The sequence below is a fragment of the Gossypium hirsutum genome, chromosome A01 (genome assembly GCF_007990345.1).
Source record: "Gossypium hirsutum isolate 1008001.06 chromosome A01, Gossypium_hirsutum_v2.1, whole genome shotgun sequence".
Taxonomy (NCBI): Eukaryota; Viridiplantae; Streptophyta; class Magnoliopsida; order Malvales; family Malvaceae; genus Gossypium; species Gossypium hirsutum.
In genome coordinates this window covers 25,648,400-25,653,741 of record NC_053424.1, presented here as the reverse complement: position 1 = coordinate 25,653,741, position 5,342 = coordinate 25,648,400, and positions in this window count along the sequence as shown.

Sequence of the window (5,342 nt, the reverse complement as noted above, 5' to 3'; positions counted from 1 at the left end):
GGTATGGTTATTAAGCATGAGATTGGTTGATAATGATATGGTATGATTGTTGTATGTTTTGGTTGTGAATTGGTTGAAAATTTGATATGCAATTGATGTCTATTTGTTAATTGTAGGGAAGACCCTTTAGGAGTGGCATTATGGCCTTGCAAATGGCCTATTTTTGCCCACACGGGCAAGGATACGGGCATGTGTCTTAGCCGTGTTGCTTAATGGCCGTTTTAAAGTGAGCCTGGGCAGACCACACGGTCGCACAAGGGCGTGTGCTAGGCCGTGTGGCAAGTCAGTTTTGAGCACGGGCTAGACACACGGGCGTGTGACTGCCGTGTAACCCAAGTTAGTAGCCTCCTTAATTTTCACACGGGCGTGTCTTGTGGCCATTTGGACAAGTCAGTATGTATGCTCTGTTTTGCCAGGACCTAGACACACAGGCGTGTTTAATGCAGTGTGAGGCATACGGCCTGGTCACAGGGGCGTGTGACCTGTATAACTTTGAAAAATGTTTAAGTTTTGAAAAAAATTTTGTATGAGCTCGGTTTAGTACCGACCCCTTTCTAAAGTATGTTTAAGGTGTCGTAGACCTATATAAGGGATAATTGTGAATGATTATTATATGTTTTGTTTATGTTATGCTTAATTATATGTAAATGTTCTGATATGTCTGGTAATGCCTCGTAACTCTATTCTGGCAACATATACGGGTTAGGGGTGTTACTCATTGTAGGTTCAAATTGAGTAATAAATCCATACGAGCTAGGGACACGGTCGTGTCCTTATATGTTCAGGCCATGTAAACTACACGGGCCTTAACATGGCCATGTTAAGAGGACACGCCCTTCCATACGGGCGTGTACCCCTGTTTGCATAAAATTTTTTTAAAGTTTTCTAAAGTGTTTAGTTTATTCCTGAACCATTTTCAAAGAGTGATTTAGGCCTCGTAGGTCCATATTAGGGACGTTAAGAGGAAGTTTGAAAGTTTTAAAATTTAAGCAAAATTTTATGACCCGAAATTGTTTGTATGCATGTGTTTAAGTCTGGTAATGTCTTGTATCTTGTCCCGATGTAGGATACGAGTAAGGGATGTTACATTTAGTGGTATCAGAGCTATGGTTTAGTCAATTCTCGGACTAACCTAGCGTGTGTACTAGTCTAGCTATACATGCCATATAAGTAATATGATAATGTGATGACTCTTGACAAACTTAAATTGTGTTTTCATATAGTAAATGGATCCTGACGGAGCAGTGGCAGATGATGTAGAGAGTAATGAGCCAACTCCCACTAAGGGGACTGCGCCAGTTGAGAGTGGGCTCGTGATACTGAGTTAAGGTCGAGGGGCTAGAGAAGCTTACCTCCATATGATGGATGCTTGGTATTCGAAGTTTGTTCGTGCAAATCTGAACACTCCACCTCCTCCACCCTCTCCAATCCCCTAGTCTAACCCTGTAGCTCCCCAAGTGGTGGAGATGTTAAGAAGGGAAAAACCTCTAGTTGACAGAATTCAGAAGTAAGGGGCCGAGGAGTTTAGAGCGAATATAGATGATGACCCAAAGAGGGTAGGCTTCTGGCTAGAAAATACCATTAGGGTATTCGATGAATTGTCTTGAACACCTGAGGAGTACATGATGTGCGTTGTGTGACTCCAGTGAGACTGGGCCTACCAATGGTGGAACATCCTTGTGTCAGTTGTACCAAGGGAAAGGATTACATGAGAGTTTTCCCAAGAGGAATTTCGAAAGAAGTATATTAGTCAGAGGTTTATAGACCAGAAGAGGAAGGAATTTCTAGAATTGAAGCAAGGCCGAATGACAACAACAGAGTATGGGCGTGAGTTCGTGAGGCTCAAACAATACGCTAGGGAGTGTGTATCTACCGAAGCCATCATGTGCACAAGATTTGAGGATGGATTGAATGAATAAATCTGATTATTAGTTGGCATCTTAGAGTTAAGGGAATTTGTGGTGCTTGTTGAGAGAGCTTGCAAGGCAGAAGAATAGGTCAAGAAGAAGAGAAAAGCTAATAACGAGTCTCGTGACTCAAAGAAAAGACAAATAGGAAGATTATTTCAAACCTCATCCAAGAGATTGAGAGAGTTTCCTACTCGATCAAATACGTCAGTAGGATTCTCGAGCAAAAATAAGAATAAGCAGTATACAGTGTTTAAAGCTCAAACCACTTCTATCGTGAGTGTTGGTAGTGCTCGACCGAACAGACCAGAATGTTCATAGTGCAGTAGACGTCATTTTGGTGAGTACTGAGGAAACGAAATAGCTGTTTCAAATATGGGTCGCTTGACCATTTTATTCGTAGTTGTCCCGAGATGGTCGAGAAAGATAAAGATCAATGAATAAGACAGGGTAACGCTTCTTCTAGGATTAGACCACAAAAGACCTCGAGAACTGGGGCTAGAAGCAGAGGCGAGCCTAGAGATTTTGCTATGAGGTCTGAGGGCCGAGTTTCTGCAAGGACTTATGCCATTCGCGCTCGCGAAGAGTCATCGTCATCGGATATGATTACGGGTACTTTTTCTATTCATAATATTTCTGTTGTTACTTTATTAATCCGGGGTCTAGCCATTCGTATGCTTGTGTGAAATTGGTGTCTAGCATGAATATGTGTGACAGCCCTAAATTGACCCTAGTCGGAAAGTGGTTTTGGGACCGCTAAACTGAGTCACCGAAGTATTTGAATATAATATTTATTGTCTAAAATATGTGAATATGAATTTGTGAAAGTTTTAAACTTCGATTTAGTCGATTGCATGTGAATTTAGTTAATAGGACTTATGTGTGACACTTTTGAAATGTGATAGGTTAATCTATAAGGATCTATTAATGCATGTTAGAAAATGCTTGTACTTGCATGTCAAATTACCCAAAATTTTAGGTAGTGGCCGGCCATGCTATGGGTTAAAACATATTATAAACATTTTGTGTTAAAATTTTGTGTTAGAAATAATAAAATAAAAGGTTAGTAATAAAGTAATGGAAATTGGGGGGTGATGAAAACAAAGTGAGAGTTTGGTTCTTCTTGGCCGAAAAAAACCAAGTAAAAGAAAGAAAGAAAGGTTTGAAGAAGTTCGGCCATGCTTGTAACTAGGTTGAGGTATGTTTGATGTTATTCCATGAAATTCATGCATATTTTTAGTTGTTAGTTTTAATTCTACCTAGCCCATGGTTTAAATTTTTGCTATTTGATGGAGATGATACTCGGCCATGGATGTTGTCTTTCTTGGTTGGTGTTTGATGTTGTGGTGATGAGGCATGAAGATGATTGAGTTTGAGTGCTTAATAAAAAGGAATGGATGTGAGTGTGTGTGAGAATTTGAAAAGGTTGGGTCTTAGCAACTTCATGAGGTGTTCGGCCATGGTGCTAAAATGTTGTATTTGTGTTTAAACTTAAAATTGTTTAGTTATATGGTTAGTATAGGTATGGATGACCGAATATGAGAGCATGAATAGATGAAGAGTTTTGTAATTATAAACAAAATTGGTTAATTGATATGTGGTAAATGTTAAGTGTTAAATGAAATGGAAATGATATCATATTGGAATATGTATATTCGACCACATGAATGAATACATAGATTGATGTTGCATATATTCGGCCTTTAATTAAGGATGTAGGTGATAGTGATAGATTGAAGTTGTACATTCGGCTATAGGTAAGCATATTGATGATTTTATCTTGACTTAGATAATCGGCTAAAGGAGAATATTGGCTAATATGTTGAATTTGATTCATGATTTCATATATATATGACTCTAATGTCTAATGTATATATGGGCTAAGTACCTTGAGTTTCTCTTTGATGTTCAAAATGAGTAAATCAATTTATTTGTTAAATTAATCTCAAGAGCAAAGGGGAACTAAATCTGATAAAGGAAAGGAAAAAGTAATTGAATAGCCGTTGAAGTCATTCGACAACATCCGAGGTAAGTCTTCGAGTAATGGAACTTAGTTTATGATTTGATTAAGTCATGACATATAAGCATAACAAATAAACAGTGATATAATGATTCTACTTGAATTATATATTGAGGTAATTGGTTTATACTTATGACGGGCAGCCGAATGCGTATAGAGATCATGTTATAAAGCAAATCAAAATCATACCCTTTGTATGTGGCTATTGAGCCGAAAATGGTAATGGTTGATAAGTGTCTTGTGTTTGAGTTCTAGTAATGAAAATGAAATATAGATGTGTTATGATTTATTGATATATGTGCATGATTATTCGGATGATAACCGGACTAAGATCCAAAGGCATTTGTGCTAGTGACTATATCCGGGCTAAGTCCCGAAGGCATTTTTACGAGTTACTATATCCGGGCTAAGTCCCGAAGGCATTTGTGCGAGTTACTATATCCGGGCTAAGTCCCGAAGGCATTTGTGCGAGTTACTATATTCGGGCCAAGTCCCGAAGGCATTTGTGTGAGTTACTATATCCGGGCTAAGTCCCGAAGGCATTTGTGCGAGTTGCTATATCCGGCTAAATCCCGAAGGTACTTGGGTTTGGAAATGAGCGATCTTGCTGTAATAATTTCAATTAATACGCTCATAAAATCCAAACGATAAGGTATGTTTCGTATATGCATCGGAAAGTTGATTCCTTTTAAATAGTATTCGCTCAATTGATTAACAAACTTCCGGCCTTAGTTAATTTTGATCCCCTGTGTATGAATATACAGGTTGAAGCGTGAAGTAAGTATGATTTTGGGAATATGCGTATATGAAATTATTCATTTAGTCATATGAACGCTATACTTTAGTCGTAAATAATTTCATTACTTAAACTTACTAAGCATTAAAATGCTTATTCTGTTGCTTTGATTCTCTGTTTTATAGATTTTGTTCGTCAGCTATCGGACTCGGGAGTGTCAAATTCGAAGTCGTCCACACTATCAAAGCCCTTTTGGTACTCTTTTAGTTGAACTTTGATAATGGCATGTATAGGACTGGCCTTTGTTGTTAATCAAGTACCTTTTGGTAATGTATATATCCGGATAGCCATGCGAAAATGACTTATATATATTTTGAGCATAGCATTATAATCATTTGTATATTGTTCATTGAGTAGTATGGAAATGCTTGGTAATGATTAGCCATTGGAATGGTTAATCACGATCATTTTGGTGCTATGTATGACAAATGGCTAGTTGATTCATGGAAAACTATGAAATATGTGAAATTTACCTTAAACTAGATGCTGACAGCAGCAGTGATGTGAGTTTGAAAAATCACTAAAAATAGTAGAAATGTAATTAAATAATGAATAAATTATGTAATCGAATCTTGATGAGTCTATTTTCATATGAAAGAAACAGAACGACCATATGAGC